Source organism: Ictidomys tridecemlineatus, chromosome 10 (genome assembly GCF_052094955.1).
Source record: "Ictidomys tridecemlineatus isolate mIctTri1 chromosome 10, mIctTri1.hap1, whole genome shotgun sequence".
Taxonomy (NCBI): domain Eukaryota; kingdom Metazoa; phylum Chordata; class Mammalia; order Rodentia; family Sciuridae; genus Ictidomys; species Ictidomys tridecemlineatus.
In genome coordinates this window covers 10,540,652-10,561,894 of record NC_135486.1, presented here as the reverse complement: position 1 = coordinate 10,561,894, position 21,243 = coordinate 10,540,652, and the positions used below count along the sequence as shown (strand labels likewise).

At 39.5% G+C, this 21,243-nt stretch overlaps 1 long non-coding RNA gene across 1 annotated transcript in view; it reads left to right on the top strand.

Annotated features, from left to right (window-relative positions):
* LOC120887389 (uncharacterized) overlaps positions 1-21,243 on the top strand; it is a 178,854-nt gene that overhangs the window by 144,096 nt on the left and 13,515 nt on the right. The window contains exon 2 of the long non-coding RNA XR_005730624.2: positions 8,209-8,353. This is a non-coding gene — a long non-coding RNA (uncharacterized LOC120887389). The remainder of the gene's footprint in view (positions 1-8,208; positions 8,354-21,243) is intronic.

Genomic DNA, 21,243 nt, shown 5'->3' with positions numbered 1-21,243 from the left:
GAGGGGGCAATCCTTGTCAACCACGAGTTTCCCTGAGTGTAGTTCATACAGGAAGGGAAGGATAATTTCTTAATTCTGTTGTGCCCTTGAAATGTCCAGTGGTGACCAATGGTTTTTCAGTATTGGTTTGAAGCCACAAGTTTCTATATTGTATGTGTTGGAATTAAATATGGTTTTATTCTTTTCATAATGGTCATTTTTTTTCAATATAAGCCAGTGGAAGTTGCTTTAGGTTGGTTTTGCTGTTCTTTGTCAAAACTCATTAGTTTTTAAAAATTATTTCTATTGTGGTAAAATATATGTAATATAAATTTTGCTATTTTAAAATATTTTAAGTGTACAATTCAGTGGCATTAGTTACATATGAAATATTGTGCAACCATTATCACTATGTTTCAAACAATGTTTGTCACCCCACACAGTCAGTAACTCCCCATCTTCCTCTGACCCCCACTTCTGCTGTCCTCTAACATACTTCTGTTTATCAATCTGTGTAGTGTAGATATTTCATACAGGAGAATCACAACCATATTTGTCCTTTTATATCTGTTTAGTTCACTTTGCATGTATTCAAGGTTCATCAATGTTATACTGTGAGTTCATTCTTTGTCTCTGGCTGAATGATATTCCACTGTATATGTGTATCACATTTTGTTTATCTGTTGTTGGACACTTTGGGACACTGCTATGAGTAATGTTGCTGTAAATATCGGTACTCACATATCTGTTTGACTCCCTACTTTCAATTACTTTGGGTACATACCTAGGAATGGAATTGCTGAGCCAAATGATAATTCTACAACATTTTAGGGACCACCAAACTGTTTTCCGTGGTGGCCTCAATATTTTACATTCCCACAGGAAATCCCAAAGACTCCTATTTTTACACCCTCTCACCAACAATTGTTGGTTTTCACTTTTCAAAAATTATAGTAATGCTAATACATATAAAATAGTATATTTTTGTGGCTTGATTTGAATTTCCCTAATGAATAGTGATGTTGAGCATCCTTTTATTTGCTTATTTGCCATTTTTACATATTTTTAGAGACATGTCAAGTGTCTCAAATTCTTTGACCATTTTTAAACAGGATTGAATTATTTTTTTGATGATGAGTTGCAGGAGTTGTTAATATATTCTGGACCTTGACCCTTGTCATATACATGAATTAGCAAAATAGTCTCACATTCTGTGAAAGGTTGCTTTCAGAAACTTTCTTCATAATGTCCTTCGATGCTGGGCACGGTGGTACATGCCTGTAATCTCCTCTGTTCAGAAGGTGGATGTGGGAGGATGGTAAGTTCGAGGCCAGTGACTTAGTGAGACCCTGTCTCAAAATAAAAAATAAATAGGACTGGGGATGTGGCTTAGTGGCAGAGCACCCTTGGGTTCGATCTCAAGTGCCAAAAAAATAATAATGTTCTTTGATGCATATAATTTGTAAAATTTTTCATGAAGGCCAACTTACCTACTTTTTTTGCTCCTCATACTTTTAGTGTCATACCTAGGAGTCATTGATTAATCTATGTTCATGAAGAATTTCCCTGTTTCTTCTAAGGACTTAAGATTTTAATTCTGATATTTCATACGTTCAGCAATTTTGAGTCAATTTTTGTGTATGGTATGAGGTAATATGTCAAGATTCATGCTTTGCCTTTTAGAGTTCACCATCAATTGAAGAGATGTTTTTCCTTATTGGATGATTTGGGCAGTCTTGCCAAAATAAATTGTTTATAGATTATAGGTTTATTTCTGGACTCTCAGTTCTATTCTATTGCTTTATAGGTCTTTCCATATGCCAGAACAACACTGTTTGGATTACTGTAGCTTTGTAATGAGTTTTAAAATCAGAAGTATGAGTATTCTTAACTTTGTTCTTCTCTTTCAAGATTGTTTGACCCTTTGCAATTCCTTGTAATTTTGTATGAATTTGAAGCCAGGGTTTTTCCATTTCTACAAAACGTCTGTTGCTGTTTTGACAAGGATGTGTTGAACAATATTAAATATTCTAATAAATGACCTTGAGAGAGATTTTTCTGCTAATTTGGGTTTTCTTTAAATTCTGACAGCAATGCTTTGTAGTTTTCGGTGTACCAATCTTTCACTGTCCTGAAATTTATTCCTAGGTATTTTATTCTTTTGGATACTCTTGCAGTATGATTCATTTTTAAGTTTCTTTTTTGGATTGTTTAATTGCTTGTGTATAAAAACACAACAGATTTTTCTGTGTTGATTTTGAAACAAATGAGAATAGGAAGTGTATTTTTCCCATTGATAATAACATCTTAATTTAGGTATCCAGGATTCGGGTGCTCTCTAAATGTTCGTGAATGAATTGGATTAAAACATTCAATCATAGGCATTTTGTGTTTGTTTGTATCCTGCAATTTTTCTGAATTATTTTATTGGCTCTAGTAGCTTTGTTTTTGACTCTTTGGAATGTTCTGTATGTAAGATCATGAATTATAATATATAGGAAATACCATTTATTTTTACTTTCCAATTTGGGTACCCTTTGCTTGCTTTTCTTACCTATTTGTTCTGGCTAGAACTTCTGTATAATATTGAATAGACATGGTGAAACTGGCTACTCTTTGCTGTGCAGAAAAGTTACTTAATAATAACCCAATTAATAAATGGGCAGATGCTTCTTAAAAGAAGTATAAATGGCCAACAACTATATGAAAAAATATTCAACATGTTTAGCTATCAGGGAAATGCAAATTAAAACTACACTGAGAGTCCATCTTACTCTAGGTAGAGATGCAGCCATCAAGAATACAAATAATAAATGCTGTCAAAGATGCAGGAGAGAAAAGGACCTTCTATAATGTTGGTAGGAATGTGAATTTGTACAGCCACTATGGTGATCAGTAGGGAGTTTCCTCAAGAAGCTAAAAATAGAACTACCATATGATCCAGCTCTACCACTCCTTGGTATTTATCCAGAGGAACTAAAGCCAGCATACTTTAGAGAGAGCATGCGTACCCATGTTTATCCCAGCACAATTCACCATAGCCAAGGGATGGAATCAGCCTAGGTGTCCGTCATCAGATGAGCGGATAAAGAAAGTGCGATACATATACACGACGGAGTTTTATTCAGTCATAAAGTCGAATGAAATTGTGTCATTTGCAGGAAAAAGGGATGGAACTGGAGACCATAATATTGAGTGAAATAAGCCAGACTCAGGGAGAAAAATATATTTCTCTTCATATGTGGAAGCCAGAGGGGAAAAAGGCAGGACAAAAAGGGACATTATGAAAGTAGAAGGGTGATCCTTAAGATAGAGGGGATGAGGGGGGAGGAGGGTAAGCAGGGGAGTAGTGGGGAGTGAAATTGATCAAATTATGTTTTTACCTGAGTGTGAAATTGCCGTGATGAGACTCACTGTTCCCTATAGTGGAGATGCACCAATCAGAAAGAAAGAAGGAAAAACGGGTGGGGGGGAGGGGGGAGGGGGGGAGACATCCTGAACTTTGGGGCAAAGCTTTGCCTTTTCTTATTGAATATGACATTAGCTGCAGGGTTCCCCCCGCCCAATCCCTATGTTTGTTTCACTGAGGGAATTTCTTTATATTGCTAGTTTCTGAATATTTTATCATGAAAGGGTGAATTGTGTCAAATGCTTTTTATGCATCTATTGAAATTACGTGTTTCCTCACCCTGTTTTCTGAATGTGGAGCTCTACATGCTTGATTTCCTGTGTTGAACCACTGTTGCATCCTGTGATAAACACACTTGTAATTTAGCTAAGTTAGGATGTATTGTTTAGCTTCTTAAATATGCAGCTTTCTCTCTTTTGCCTAATTTGTAAAGTTTTTGGTTATTATTTCTCTCTGTATTTCTCAGTCCTTCCCTCCTTCACCTCTTCTTCTGGGACTCCAATCACATGGATTCTAGGTATCTTGTTATAGTGGACAGTTCCCTTAGTCTATTCTTTTTTCTTTTCAGTCTTATTTTCTCTCTGCTTGTATGACATAATTTCTTTTTTTTCCTACTTTCCATTTCATTGATTCTTTCCTCTGCTTCATCCATTATGTAGTTGAAATTTTAAACTTAACTATGTTCTCAAACTTTCTGTTGGTTCTTCTTTGTATCTTCTATTTATTTATTTACATTTCCCATTTCTTTTAAGCATGTTTGTAATTTCCCACTGAAGCACTTTTATGATGATGACTTTAAGATCTTTAAGAGGTGCTGGGGCTGGGGCTGGGGCTGGGGCTGGGGCTCACTGGTAGAGTACTTGCGGGCACACCCGAGGCCCTGGGTTCAATTCCCAGGACTGCAGTAAATAAATAAATATGTTTAGCCAGATAATTCCAACATCTCTGTTATCTCAACGGTGGCATCTATTAATTACCCTTTTCATTTTATTCGGCTTGAGATCTTTCTGTTTCTTGGTTTGTGAGTTTTTTAATTTAAACCTGGACCTTTGGGGCATCATGCTCTGTGACTCGAGATCTCATTTAAATCCTGGTTTTAGTTGATTTCCTGCCATGGCCTGTGGAGGAGGAGGGGTTCATTAACTCATGACTGCCATGTGCTCCTCATTCAGTCTCAAGGGACCCCTGATGGGGAGGCCCCCGTCAAGGCTGGGGAGGGAAGGGCGTTCTGGCTCACTTCTGAGCCTCCTCTGCTGTGAAAAGCAGGAGGCCTGGCCTCTACTTCTCGTGGGGCCTCTGACACCACGTGTGGCCTTGTAACCCCTGGGCGGTGGCGAAGGTCTTGAGTCTCCACAAGGCCCTGACCCGCTCCAGTAGGGAAGGGCAGGGCTTTTTGGGTGCCCTTGGTGGCTCTGTAAGCCCAGGCTCCTCACAACATCTCCATGGACACTGTAGACCAACGGGGGGGCGGGGGGGGACTCTACCAACCAATCAGGGGGGACGGACATCCGGCCCTGCCCGCTCTGGCTCCCTGCCCCAGGTGAGGCACCCCTCTGCAGCCCGCCCCGGCTTTGCACTTGGCCTTCGCTGGCATGTGGGGCCGCAGCTTGAGCTGCTGTATGTGGCAGGGAACTGTGATTGTTCCCCTCCTCGGCAGGCTCCCCTCTCCTTGGTCTTTTAGAGCTGATTTTCTCTGCGCTTGGGGGCATTTCCAGGTGGCCCTGTTCTTCTGCTCCACGTCTGGCACACGTGGGGCCCAAAGGAGATGCTGGTGAAACTCACCAGCATCTCCTTCCTTCATCCTGAGTTCCCTCACCAGGCCACTTTCTTTTCTGTGCCTTTTGGAGTTTTCGTCTGTTTATTTTATATGTGATTTCTAGGATGTTTAGATGTATTTATTAGGAGGGATAAGTTAAAGCACATTTATCTTCTAAGAACTTTTCATATAACTGTAGCAAAACTGAAATCTTCCGAGTTCTTTAAAGTATGATCCTCATTTACTTCTTTTCCAGGCTAGTAGCTCCTTATTAAATACCTGGATCAGTGTTTTTAAAACTACAGGCTGTGACCCATTAGTGAGTCATAAAATCAATGTGATAGGTCATGACCAACATTAAAAATGAAATAGAATGTAATAGACTTGAAAATAAAATAAAGTATATTGTATATAGTAAAGGTAAGAATTGTCGCATTTCATTTTTGATTGTGTGTGTGTGAGAGAGAGGGGGGAGGGAGGGCGGGAGAGAGAGAAAGAGAGAAGGAGAATGAATTCTGGTTGCAAGGTGAAAGCGTTAACTGTGGGTTACAGCTGGCACAGTTTGAAACCCACTCGCCTCGATGGTGGAGAACAGCGAGAAGGAGAGGTGATGAGTTATTTCAACTGGTTTTGATGGGAGTCATTGCTGCCCCATTTCCCACCCCACAAGGTATGAGGGGAATGGGGCACCCATTTCGTTTCGTTGGGCGAGGGGAATGTGTGTCAGCTAGGAGTGTGTTAGACCTCGGTGTGTGTCATGCTGAGTGCTTTCCCCAGCTAGACTGGCTTTCCTCCCTGAGTTGGGGGGTTCTTGCCTGTGGGTTTAACGGGGAGGGCTCAGTGTTATTTGTGGCTGAACCTTGACACCCTGAATCTGAGGGATCTCTTCCAGTCCCTGACCTTGGCACCCAATGGGTTCTTACAGGGAATGTTTGGAGGACACTCCTTTGCCCCACAGACATTTTTCCCCCCAAGTAAATTGTCTCAGGATGAGTAAGTGGATCCATGCCATCCTTACTTCAGTCCCAAATGCTTTCACCTGAGTTAAAATGGAGGTCTCTCTTTGTACCTGTGGCCATTGAGTAAGGAAGAGAGGGAGCTGGTGGAGCAGCGCACAGCTCCGAGGGGGAGTCCATGGTGGTTTTCTTGGGTGGGGAGGAACATAAGGTGCTCCCAGCAGAACAGCAGCAAGTTGAACATCAGGACCTGATTACAGGGAAGTGAGCCCTGGAGGGGTGGTGGGCATAACCGCATACACCAGGCAAATCTGAAATGGCCAGAAACTCTGCCAACCTGTTAGGACTTCTCCATATCACTGCACCTTAGGAGACTTCATGTAACTCATTATCTCATGCCGGATGGGTTGTGTATATCCTGGAGATTATATATATTTTTATGTGTGTGTGTGTATACCTCTTTGGGCCCAGGCTCAGTGCTAGGCACTTTTGCATGGGTACTGTATTGACTCTTTAGAATAACTTGGTGAACAAGTATTGCTGGCCCCATTTCACAGATGAGAAAGATGAGGTTCAGAGAAGTCAAAGGGATTTGTCCAAACCTCTTAGTGTGCAAGGGACAGAGTCAGGGTTTACATGGAGATAAACTGAGGCCAGGTCAAACATCCCTCCCATCCTGCTACAGTTGCTTTGTGAAATGAGACCATGAGAGAGAGAGAGAGAACAACCTAAGAGGCCCAACAATAAGAGGCCCTACTCTTTTTCAAGGTCTGCAGGACCCACTGTTGATGTATAGTCCTAGGAAAAGGTTTTATGACAGAATTCTTTCTCTGCAGTCTGACTATTTAGAAAGAATGTGTCTTCTTCCCTAAAACAGATTTTATTGGCTAAAAAGAGATCGCTGTGAAATCTACCAAAGCATAAAACAAAATGTGAAATACGACAGGGGGCATAAGCTGCTTCATCTAACACCTAGGGGTGCTCTTTCAGGAACCGCTGTAGATTAAATAAAGGAGCATGCATTGGAAACTGTTTAAGCCCTTAAACAAATATTTGGGACAGTGATGCCATTATGGAAACTTACTGCCAGTGATAAAAGAACCAGTAGAGATAAATTCTGGCTAATAAAATCCTGTCATGTTATCAATGAAGTAGAACATACTTTGAATAAGAGGTTCATGATGCAGGACGCATTCCAGCAACCTCTTCTTCAACATCTGGGCGAGGTGGCTTGGTCTAAACCCAAACACTGCCTGCTGCCATCATTTCTCTTCTCCCTCAGTGTTAAGCCACCAAACAAAACCCAACAGACACCTCAACAGTCCTACCCCAGCATCAAAAATAGCAAAGTGATTACTGAGCAGATAAATAGGGGCAGAGCCGGGGTGGAAAGTGCATACCGAGCAGCACAGGTAGGAACCTCAATAATTGACTGTGTGCTGGCTCTGAGAGGGGATAAAGGAGTCTTTGGGGACAGTATTTTATAAGGCAACACAATTGCCTGAATCAGCTGGACTGGCTTTCTTAGCTGAGTTGGGGGTTCTGGAAAGATCTGAACTTCTAAATAAGGTGCACTATTCACTGTGCAGTGGTTTAATTAAAAATGAAAAAACTGTATACTGTAACCTTATAGGAAAAAATGCTTTAAAAATTCTAATGCCACCTGGATCATTACTGCAAAGAAGAACTCAGAATCTAATTACCAGCAGGGTGTTTACATACGTTATCACAGGAACTTGGAGAGCAAATGGAGATAGACCTAGGCACTTCTTATTTAACCTGCAGTCAGTCTTGTCGTTCCGGTTTCTCAGATGCAAATACAATGTCATTATAGAGGTAACTCAATTTACACAGATGTATTCCTGAAAACCAGATGTGCTGTATGAAAACCAAATTGTTGTGGATCAAATTATGTTTATATCCTAAGGGAACTTGTTATTTAAGCATCTGTGGAGCTGGCAATGACTGAAAAGATTGGCATTTATAGGCCAACCTGTTACCCCACTCAGCCTGTCTGCATTGCCAGGGTCACGTCAAGCTATGCTGTTGGGAGAAAACAAGTCAGTGACTTAATATAACCAAGATATTTCATTTCTTGTCCTTATCAGCACCTGATGCTTGTCGGCCTGCCCTCCTATGTGAATGTCTGCCAGGAACCCGGGGACTCAGAGACCCAGTGTCCTTCTTGCAACTCCAATACATTCTGTGTCACATGACCTCAAATAGATCTACGGAGGCAGGAAAGACAAGAAGGTGAGTGCCTGGAAAATTGAGAACCGTTTGGTGAACACAGTCTGCCACCCTACCCTTCATCATGGTGTAGTTTCATTTGTGGGTTTTGGAAGCATCAATGAGACTTAATGGGAAATGAGACTTAATTTCAGAGGTCTTGGTATATCACACATTCAGTAGTGCTTTTTTTGTGCACAAATATAAAGGTAATTTCTAAAAAGATGTATTGGCCATCAGATTAGGAACTAGAAGAAGAAAATCTGTTGATAGGATTGCAGGCCCTCAAAAGGAATCCTGGCCCAACAGAGAGGTCTCTGTGCCATATCATTGGTCCAATATCCAATGCTTGTTTTCTGGTTTCCTTGGCTTTGACTACCTAGTAATTGTGATGGTTGATTTTAAATGTCAATTCAACTGGGTTAATGAACAGATAGCGGTAAAATATCATATCTAGGTGTGTCTGTTAGAGTGTTTCTGGAAAAGATTAGCATTAGAATCAGTTGACCCAGTAAAGAAGACCTGGCTCTGGGACTTTGACCAGCTGCTTCCTAGCCTCTCAGGTCTTTGGCTCAGATTGACCTCCTCCCAGCTTCCCTGGTCCTCCAGCCTTTGGATGTTTCATGGTTGGATTCCTCTGCCTCCATCATTGTTTGAGCCAAGTCCCATTATAAATTCCTTCTTGCATGTCTCTATGCAGTCATGCAGCCCTTGAGAATTGGATTTTATCTGAGAAATGTGTCATTAGGCAATTGTGTCTTGCAAGTGTCATAGAGTATATTTAAGTGAAGAGGGCTGTGCTATCACTAGACCACGTAATGTTATGGGACCTCCATTGTATATGCCGTCTCTTGTTGACTAAAACATTGTGACTGTGGATTTATTGGTTCTGTTTCTTGGGAGATTCCTGACCAATATGATAATCTCTGGGATGTGGTCTCAAGTTAGTCCTCCGACTCTGGTCCTCTTATTTGTGTTTGGCCTCTGTATGTTTGACTTTGTCTTTGTCCTCCAACCAGCCCTGACCCTTGCTTCATTACACATCCTTCCTTCAGTAACTTGCTCACGTGACCTTCCAGTGTCTGGCCATTGTCTGTATTCTGTCCGTATCATGACTCCTGGGTGGCCTATGCTGCCACATTTCCTAAAGCTTGCTCCATGACACTTCAGCGACTCCCCCCATTCTCCCCCATGATCTGTCTTCTCTGTCTACTGATCATCTCTCTAAGTACACAGATATTCCATTGTTTATTTCAGCTTGAAATGAAGAAAGAAAACCTCTCTTGGCCCCAATTCTCATTATAGTTAACTCTCTATTACCTCCTTCTCATTACACAAAATGTTTTAATTCTTTAACCACTTTAATTTCTCTCCTCCTAGCCTTACCTGAATGTACTCCGATCAGGTCTTTAGTCCTTCTGTTCTGCTGAAACTGTGCCTTCCAAGGTCACCCTTGATTTTCGTGTTGCTTAGTAATGGTTATTCTCAGTCTTCATCTTGCAATCTTGAAGCAATCTTTGAGGCAGAGTTGATGATTTTCTTCTCTCAAGTTTTTTCCTCTTGGTTTCCAAGACACCATACCTAGCTGGGTTTCCTCCTACCTTTCCAAGTGCTGCTTCTCAATCTCCCTCTTTGCCCCCACACTTTCTGGCTTCTCCAATTTTTTTTTCTCCCTCATTCATATCTGAGTACCCAGAACTGAGCCCTTGTTCCTCTTTATTTCTACTTATAGTTAGTTACTCAATATTGAATCTAGTCCAGAGTCAAGTCTTCAAATAACACCTCTCTGCTGAGATCATCCAGAGTCATTTCTCCAACCTGGTTGTCTTCCCTGACCCAGACAAGCATATACTATGGCTTCCCTAAGATCTCCACTTGGAGGTCTGATGGGGATTGTGAACTGTATCTCCAAAATTAGGCTCTAGATCTCTCCCCAAATCAGCTTCTCTTATACCTTGCTTCATTTCAGTTAATGCAACTTCATTCTCTAAATTTCTAGGATAATTCAAAAACAAAAAAAGAAACTTTTGATATAACCTTAATTTCTCTTTCTCTTCTGACCCTCATCTGATCCATCAGCAAATCTTGAAAAATTCTTCAAATGTTTGACCACGCCTCACCATCCTCATTGTGTCTTATGTGTATTATTCTATAACTTCCTAACTTTGTCTTGTCTGTATCCATCCCTACCCCAGCCTATTCTTATCAGAGCCACCAGAGAAAACTGTGAAAGTGTACAACAGATCCTGCTGCTCCTCTGCCTCTCCCGCTCACTGGCCTTCATCTCCTCCGGCTGAACCCCAAAGCCGACATGCTCACCTACAGGGCTCTGCGTGACCTGGCTCTTGGTTACTTCTCTTCCCACCCTGTTCTCACTCTGGCCACATTGCCACACTGCTGTTCTGTAACATACCAGGCCGTCTTCCTGTACTAGGTGTTGACCTCGTTTCCTCTGCCAGGCCCAGCTGGTTACGTGGAACCATTCTTCCTTTCCTTCAGAACTTTGGTCTAAAGGACCACCTCAGTGGGGCCTTCCCTGATCATCTTACGTAAAATTGCAGCTTTCCTTCTGATATTTCTTTTCCTTTAGCATGATTTTTTTTCTCCTTACCATGATCATTTTAAAACATATCTTATTATTAAACATACCTTAACTGTTTTATTTTCCTCACCAGAATAGAAGGTCCACAAGGGTAAAATATTGGAATAATTTGCTTACAAGTATATGTCGTATGGAGAGACGAATGCCTGACATACAATAAGTGCTCAACAAACATTTGCTGAATGAAAAAAAAAAAGTGTGGGGGTCACCCCCAAAGATAACTTGAAATTCTGTAATTTAGCACAGTGTTCACATTTTTCCATAGAAACGATGGTATTGGAGGTAGGTAAGACCTAGAACATTCTCTACAATTTTATGAAAGTTATAGAGTATGTCTGAAATGGAGGGGATCAGTTAGGTATCATACAATGTCTCCTACGTTGCTGTGGCTTGTGAGAGACACTTGGAAATGATGGAAAACAATAATAAATTATGAGGGTTGAAAAGAGGAAATACAGAATTCAATGGAAATATAGAGAAAGGAGCAGTGAGTTGGTGATCAGAGTAAATTTTACAGAAGTAATATTGTAATTGGGTCCCCAAGAAAGGCATGTATGTCCTGGAGAGGAAGGGGACATGTCCACAGGCAGAAGGAACAGCAAGTCAGAGGGCACAGGAAGGGACATTCAGGGTATTTTCTGGGAAGGAGGGCAACAGTCGTGAAAGAGGCAGGTGGGTCAAAGTTGTGCAAAATGCTGTGAACCATGTTAGGAGCTGGGATTTATCTCTTTGGTACAAAGAAAGGGTTTTTTAATTGAATCGACCCCTGAAGTAAACAGAAGCTCATTTCTACTCAGAGATTTTCTGAATGTTTTCTGACTTATCAATCGGGGTTTTCAAATTTTGTTTTCTGTGCAATTCCAAAATCGACTGAGCAGCTTCAAAGTTCAGGTTGTCCCTGGTCTCTGAAATCTGGCATGCTTCTAATTCACTGTGATAAACAATATGCTCCCTTCTTCTTTTATCTTCAGATTGTGTGACTTTTGAAGGTCCAAATTGGGACTTACTATGTTTTAACAAATTATTACCTTTATGATTTCCATATACAATGGGGCCAAGTACTGCCGTGTTATCTTTGGAGCCATGGCCACCTAATAAAGTGAAAGCTGACCTTTGGGAAGAGACTGGTGACCTGGTTGAAAGCCCAGAAGGTTTACTTACCAAGAATGCAGGTGCCCCAGTCCTGGGAGAGACAGGTAATGGAAAAGATGAGGGAATCAAATTCAAAGTTATCTTGAGCCTGAAACCTGACTGCTGGGTCCTTGCCAGGCATAAAAAAGGTTATATTTAGAAAAGATTAATGTCATGAGTTTACATTCAGAAATTTAATTTGGTGAGTCAAGATGGAGGAGGCCTGAGCTGGCAGCTAATGTGAGGCTTACTGAGCACCAGGCACTGTTCTTACGGCTCCCTCTGTGTTGAATCATCTCATTCTCACAATGCCCATGGGAGATAAGGACAATTATTTTTCTGACCTGAAGATGAGGAAACAGCACCGAAATTTCCCCCAATGTTGCACATGCATGAAGTGGTAGAGCTGGGGCTGGAACTGTCCTTGGTTACGTTTGTGTTATACTCCATGGCAACAATTCATGTGAAAAATATATATTTTTTCCTTAAGAATTTTAGAGCTTGTAGGAAACTGAGAGACCATGCTGTGCAGTGATTTTAATATGTGCTTCAAGGTTTCTTAGGGCATTATGTCCTCCTCAAAGAACAGTGAGGTGGGCAGCAAGTGGGCAGGGATCAAATGGGGAAGGACGCAGTTAGCACACTTCCAGGGGTTCCATTTTTCTCCTAGGGATCCGTATAAGGTATAAGGTCTCATTTGAAAACAGATCCCATATGATTTTATTTTTTTTTAATACTAGGGACTGAACCCATGACTGCTTTACCTCTGAGCTATATCCCCAGCTCTTTATATTTAAGACAGGGCCTCACTAAGTTGCTGAGGCTGGCCTTGAACTTGCAATCCTTCTGCCTCTGCTTCCTGAGTTTCTGGGATTACAGGTGTGTGCTACCACAAACTGGTGAATTCACATCATTTAAAAGTGTGAACACCATTGCTCCTGTGGCCTATGTGCTTGTAGTGTAGATGCTGATGTCACAGTTTATGGAATGAGTGGGATATGAGTGGCCCCAGGGAAGGGAGTCAGGATGTTGTGGGGTCAGCAAACTGTTTCTTTAGAGAATACCTGAATTGGTTAAGAGTATATAGCTCAGAAGGGAGATTTCAGGCAGAAACTTAATACTTACATTCAAATAGGAAGGGCTGTTATATCCAGGAAGGAAAAAATTTGGGCTCAAAAATGCTTTGGTCTAATGATAAACAGAAGAGGGGCCTATCAAGGGAATTTCAAAAATGGAAAAGGCATCTTGTGTGGCAGTGAGGTCACTGTCACCAGAAATATTCAAGTCAGCTGTGAACATTGTGGGGTACTATAGAAGGGGCTTTTCCACTGGCTGAAAGATCTGGAATTGGCTTCTGAGACCCCTTCAAGCTCTAATAATGTATGATGCTAAGGCATTTTCAGTCTAAAGGATAAGCCATTAAATCTTTTTACTCCATTTGGTGTTACAAATACCATTTTAGATTATATTCTTTATCCAAGGTCATTTACTGTCACCCTTTATATAAATCAATAGATGAGATGATTTAAGCTATTCCCGGATGATCCAACAATATATCAATCCTAAACATAGAGCACACATTGGATTTGGTTCCCAGATCAGAGTTTGAGGACCGAGAGCTATGAGGTCCCTAGAGGTTTTGTCATACAGATGACAAAAGGCACCATGTCTGCTCTGCCTTGCCTACCCCTTATAGGGACTTAGGGGATATCTTTCCCCTGTGGGCTCAGCCCTGTTTCCAAATCCAATATGAACAAGGGCAGGGCACCTTAAACAGTTTTGACTCATCTGGTGAGGCTTCAAATTTATCCAGTAGAGTGAAGAATAACTCATGAAGCACCAATTCTGTACTCAGCACCATGGGCGTTTTACAAACGGTACAAAACTAAGTCATGGGAGCAAGCTGATTGTATTCATCTTTCAGATGAGGGAGGGGAGCTCAGGGAAGTCATGTGATGGACCCCAGGTCACACAGCTGGTGAAGGGGGCAGTCTTCAGATTCAAACTCACAAATGCCTGACCCCAAAGCCTGTACTTTGCATTGCCATCAGGCCCCGCCTTTACCTGCCAGCCTCCCCTGCAGCACTTGGCCTGCCCACCAGGTGGACTCTTCTTGGAATGGGCGTCTCCTGTATCATGCCCCATCTCACAACTTCCTGTGGATCCTGGCTGTGGAACACCTGACCTGCGGTTGTGATTCACACAGGGTTTCCACCTTGAGCTAGAACAGATGATGGGACTTGCTCAAGGACGCAGTGAAGGAGAGAGCTGGAACCAGGCTCCTGAGTTGTAAGCCCCACGTGGTGCACTTCCCTCCCTCCATCATTCCTTGTCTCTACAGAGCTGCACAGGGGACACACATTTACTTTAAAACTCGGCGTCACAGACTAACAGAAGGTAAAGAAGCCAGTTGATGCACTTTGCTGGCACTGACTATTACTTCCATGGCGTCCGAGCATATTCTGAGCCTTAAGGTTCTGTGGTAAATCACAGTATTTTCCACTTTGTATGATCTCAGACTCTAGGGTCAAGCATTCCTCATTCATGAAAGATTTTGAAAAGTATCCTGGATCATTTGGTATATTCTATTATTATTATGTATTAGAACTCTCTTGTCTAATTAAGAAAAATATTTTTTTTCTTGTTTTGATGCCCCTAGGGACTGAATCCCAGGCTCTGAACAGGCTAGGCAAATGCTCTACCACTGAGCTAGTCCCAGCCCTTTTTATTTTATTTTGGGAAAGGATCTTGCTAAGTTACCCAGGCTGGCATTGAACTTGTAAACTTGTGATCCTCCTGCATCAGCCTCCCAACAAGCTGGGATTCCATTCATGCCCACCATGTCTCATGGTTTATTGTTTGCTAAATACAATCAAGGGTATTCTCTCACTTTCAAATTACCTATGTTTCTATGTTTAAAGTGAGTTAATTCTAGAAGTGTATAGGTGGGTAATATTGTTTTAATCTACTTTGCAAATCCCTGTCTTTTAATTGGTATATTTTAGAACTTTTATGTTTTAAGGTAATTCTTTGCATGTGAAGTCCTATATTTGTTCTTTTGTTGCTATATATTTTTTTGTTTCCTCTGTTTCTTGTTATTGGAGTATTCTGTAGCTGTCAATTAGGTCAAGGTGGTTGAGGCTGTAATTCAATTCTTCCTTAGGTTTTCATTTTGGGCTTTCTTCTTCATTTTTCTTTGCATTTCCATGTGAATTTTGGAATTCATAAAAGTCTTTGACAATCTGATATTTTAATTGAGATTGTATGAATCTACATGTAAACAGGGACCAACAGATATTTTCATCATAAGGAGTATTCTTACCAATGTTTATGGTCTAATTTTTTAATATAGTTCTCTTTATTATCTTTTATTTTTGTTTTCTCATTGCTCTGTGAAAGCATCATTCATGTTTTGATAGATTTATTTCTAGATACCTTGCATATTTTATGATATTTAAAATAAGATATTTAAAACTATTTTCTTTTTATTGCTGTTATATGGAAGTGTAATATTTGTATGTTGATTTTAGAGTAGCCATTGTGAATTTTTATTAATTCTAGTCTGTGAATTCATTTGGTTTTTTTATGTATAAATTGTGTCATTGGGGATAGTGACAGTTTTGTTTCTACCATTCCAATCTTTATGGCTTTTATTTTCTTTTATACTATCATACTGTGTAGGCTTTCCTTTTATTCTGAATAGGAAGTTTTTTTTTTTAATTAGGAAAACTTTTCCTGATTTTCAGAAAATTATTCTAACATAATCCCACTGAAGCAATGTTTCTAGAAGAATTCTGGTTAGAGATTGGTCAAATCCTTTAGGGTACAGATGACCAAGTTGAAGTTTAGAGGTACTATGTTTGTCTGGCCTTGTTTAGTTCCTAATGAGAATGTAAGGCATATTTTTCCCTGTGGGCTCAACCATGTTTCCAAATCCAATATGAGCAAGGGAAGGACATCTAATAACAGTTTTTGACTCATTTGGTGAGGCTTAAAATTTATTGAGTACAATTCATTAACTACCAACTCTGTACCAAGCACTGCTATGGGTATTTTACAAACAACATGAAAGTTGTGTGGGCAATATTAATTGATTTAGGAAGTCTTCTATTTCTACTCTAAGATTTTTATAGTGAATGCTGAATGTTGAATTTTGTTAAAAGCTTTTTTGTGTTTATTGAGATGATCAGATGGCTTTTCTCTTATAAGCTGTTAATGTGGTGGTTACATTAAAACACAGTATAATGTTAGGACTATTGTTGTAGTCTTAAAATAAACACAATCATTTGGTAAATATATGTATTATTAAAAATGCACAGGTGGTTTTAATATGCAGTATCTATACTTTCTCTACTATTTTTGGAAATATATTTATCAATGAAATTGATCTCAATTTCCTTTTCTCATATTGTTCATGTCTATTTTCAGAATTAAATTCACACTTATCTACCAAAATTAACTCTGAGAGTCTACTATATGTTAGAATTTGTAGGATCAGGGATATAGTACAGAATGAAACAAATAAAAATAATTGACCTTATGCACCTTACATTTTATTGTTCCTTGTATATTAGAATTTGTCTATAAAACAGTTTGGGACTAGAGTTTTCGTTGTGGAATATTTAAAACTTGTGAGTCCAATACTTTTTATGGTAATTATTTTTCTGTTTTTTTGAGCCAGTTTTCATGAGTTCTGTTTATCCAGAAATTTGTTAATTTTCTCAACGTTTTAAAATAGTTGGTATCAACCAGTTAATAATAATTTATATATTTTATTCCACTGCTGTGTTAGGACCTGTGTCTCTTTTTTCTTTTCAATACTAATTTGTATCTTGTGTTTTGTCATTTTTCTATCACTTGGACAAAATATCTGAGATAAATAACTTAAAGTAGGAAAGATTTATTTTGGCTCCCAGTTTCTGAGGTTTTCGTCCATGGCCAATTGGCCCCCTTGTTTCTGAGCCTGTGGTGAAGCAGAACATCATGATGGTGGGTGGGGTGGGGTGGGGCGTGACAGAGCAAGTGGCTTACCTTCTGGTTGTCAGGAAGGAGGGGGTGGGGGTGGTGGGAGAGGCCAGGGAAGACAAGGAGAACATGATGTACTCTTCAGGACATGCCTCCTTTGAAAACTAGGCATCACCTCCACAGTATCCACCAATTTCAAACAGTCCATTCAATTATGAATCCATTGATGGTTTAATTCATACATAATATTAAAGCCCTTATGATTCAATCCATCCCAAAAGCTCTGCTGCATCGGGACCCACACATTCAATACATAGGCCTTCGGGGAACCTTCCTGATCCAAACTGTAATATTGCACCACTTGCCCAAAGGCTCATGCCCTTCTCACAATGCAAAATGCAATCAGTTCATTTTCAAAAAGTCCCCATAGTCTTAGCAGTTCTAGAATTGCTCCGAAGTCCAAGTCTAATGTCTTTTCTGACTCAAGGCAAACTATTAGCTGTGAGTCCCTGCAGAAATAAAATACCAAGTTATATACTTTTAATATATAACCTCACAGGTTAAATGTTCCCATCCCAAAAGGAAGAAATAGGTTAATACCAAAAAAGAATCTGACCAAAGAAGACCGAAAAACAGGGCCAACGCTGAATTCTGTAGTTCTGCATTCAGAATCCAGGGCATGCCCCAGTAGGGTAGAAGTTCCAAAGGTCTTAGATAATCCTGTTCCTGTAGCCTTGTCAGCAGTAGCCCACATGGTCACTTCTTAGACTGGCCCTGCCCATTGTCTTTGGCTTTCTTCAGAGATGTTACGTATTCCTAGCATTTCTAATTTCATGCAGTCTCCATTGCAGTTGAGCCTCATTCTCAGTTTCACATCTTGCACTCTTAGGGGCTGCCTTCAGGCATTCCAATATTTCCACACATTGCCCAAGCTCTTGAATCTTGGTGTAGGCTTCCATGATCCTGTAGCTTCTGCACTCTGCATTCATACAAGACCAACATCAAGTGGATGATCCCAAAGTCCACTGCTGGCCTGATCAGTAGCGGGGCCCACTTGGACTGAGGCTGCAGTGGCATGTGAGTTTCTCAGTGTCTGTGCATGGTGAAACGAATCTGAGGAAACAATTTCATAGGCAGCCTTGTGTGAGCAGAGCACCCCAGCACTCTGTATCAAAACAAAGTCTTTCCAATAATTTTATATTTTTATAGCCTTAAGTCTGTGAGAGGTGTGGTCTGGCCAATTCCTGAGATTCCCTCAAGGTAGCTTTCCTATTGCCATAGTGTAGAGTACTTGACTTCTTTATAATGATACTAATCTCTTTAGCAACCATATCTTTTTCAGCTCCAACTTTACACAGGCTTCTTTTCTGGCCAAACTGTAATTTTTATAAAATCTTTCTGCTCTGCTCGTTGCTCTGATATTCACAATAAATCTGGCTAATACAAACCAGCCATACCTATGCCACTTCCTGAATGATGTGCTGCCTTGAAATTTCCTCTATCAGATAAATCCATCCATTACCTTTAAATTCAGCCTCACACAAATTCTCAGGGCATGGAGGAAATGTAGACAAGTTCTTTGCCAGTATGTAACATGAATGTCCTCTGCTCCAATTCCCAATAGAGTCCTCATTCCCATATGAAATTTTGTTAGCACAGTCTTTACTGTCTGCATTCCTATTAGTATTCTGGTCTTCTGAGCTCACACCACAATCATCCATTAAGCTCCACTTACGATGTCCTAAGCCTTCTCTAGCCTGCTTCTTTAAATATTTCCAAACTCCTTCTGCAAACCAATTCCAAAGGTTTCATCAGGTAGAGTCACAGCAATGACCTCATTTCTTTTTTTTTTTACACATATAATTTTTTGTTTGTTTTTTAGTTGTAGATGAACATGATTCCTTTATTTTAATTATTTGTATGTGATGCTGAGGATTGAACACAGTGCCTCACACGTGCCAGGAAAGTACTCTACCGGTGAGCTACATTCCCAGCCCTGACCTCATTTCTTAACACCAGTTTTCTGTATTGTCAGATTTTTGTTGCTGTGATAAAATATCTGAGATAAACAACTTACAGGAGGAAGGATTTATTTTGGATCATTTTAGAGGTTTCAGTCCATGGCCAGTTGACGCCATTGTTTCTTGGCCTGTGATGATGCAGAACACCATGAGAAGGAGAAAAGCTGCTCACCTTGTGGTGACCAGAAAGAGTCAATAGGGAGAGGGGCTGGGACAAAGGACAAGATACATCCTTCCAGGGCATAACCCCAGTGTTCTATTTCTTATCTATATCTTCTTCCTTGTCTTGAACTTTGAACTTTTATTATTTTGATGCCATGGTTTAGGGAATATATTTTATACCTGCAATATATTTATATAGTTAAGATTTAGAAAATACAAAAAATTCTACAGTAAAAAATCTGTCTTATTTTTGTCTTCTTACTATTGTGTTATCCTCTAATAACTATTGTTATCAATTTTCTTTTCTTTATCTTTCTAGATAACTATGTACAATATTTAAGTAAACATAAGTATATATAAGTAAGACATTATAAATTGGAAAAATAATATACAGGCCTTAATTCTCCTATTTTCTTGCACTTATTAGTATATGAAGATTATTCCATATTTGTAAATAATAAATTTCTTCATTCTATTTTATAGATGCAAAATATAATCCCACATGGATGCATATAATTTATTTTACCAGTATTTTGTTGAAGGACATAAGATTATATCCATTTTGCTACTACAAACAACACTGAAATAAATAACTTTGTACATGAATCATTCTGCACATGTACAGAGATTTCTTAGAATACATTCCTAAGAACAAAATTATTTGATGCCATGGTTTAGAGAATATATTTTTTTTGTTCATTTGAGGTAGGCTATATGTCATCTGATATAAAATTCAAAAGAAACAAGGGAGTAATTGGGAAAGGGAAAGATAATTCTTTTTTATTGCCCTTTTACTGAGTTTCTCTTCCCAGAGGCAACCAATTCTGTTTCCAGAGATTCTGTGCATGTACAAGTATAGACGCATAGACAGGATAATTTCTCTTTTGTTGCAGATTGAGTTCCAGTCTTTGATTATCAGAAAGTTTCTGCTCATAGGTTGGTTAAAAGAGAATCACCAGGCTTAGCAAATCCATTTATTTTAGTATATATTCTTTCTTGTCTTTGTTTCCAGGCTCAGCCTTACATAGCATCCTTACGACATCATCAGCGCAGTGAGCTCTCACCATTGACTTGACTGTGCCCCTCTGTACACTTCAGGGAGAAGTAGAGGTGTTTTTATGGAATCTTGTACTTTCCTTGTCCTAACACTTTAAACATGGTCCAATTTGAATTGTTGGCCGTCACACAGATGCAGAGGAACCATTCTGGGCCATTTCATACCTAACTATCGATATCCATTTCTGAGGTGGCTGTATTAAAATTTCCCAATAACAGTAAATTTTCTTTCTTCTGGTTCTTCTTTCTCTTCCTTTCTCCCTCCCTCTCTTCCTCCTTTCTTTCCTTCTTTTTCTTTTTCTTTGTATATTTTAAACAATTTAATTGGGTATATTCAAATAAAAATTATTAGGTGTTTCTGGAGAAGTTATCATTTGCCATTAGGCAATCATTCTCTTTACCTTTAATAATGTCTTCACTTTAAAGTCTTTATTTACTTGATAATGAACATAGTTATACTATTCTTCTGTTGGTTAATATTTGCTTCTTTTACAGCTTTTCCACATTTTTACATTCAACCTTTTTTTTGTCTTCATGTTTCAGGTATATATCTTACAAACACCAGACAGCTTTTTAAAAAGTTCTGACAATCTATGCCTTTTAAATAGTCTTATTTTTACCTTTCTAATCACTGATATATTTAAATTTATTTTGACACTTTTGTCTTATGATTTTTCTTTGTTTTGCTTTTGCTGTTTTCTTTTTCCCTTTTATTTTTCTTTGAATTAGCTGAAGTATTTTTTTCCTTTCTACTAGTTTGGAAGATATTTATTCCTGTTTTCTTGTCTTGTCTTTGGTTTGGTTTGGTGGAAACCTTTGAAAATTTTAAAATGTGTATTTAACTGTATAAATTTAATATTTTTTCTTCCTTCTAAATCATGTGGGACCTTAGAATGGTTTAATTCCAGTCACCTCGGACCACCTTCCCCATGTTCCCGCTGTAGCTCTTCCCTATCAGTATCATAAACTAGGCACTT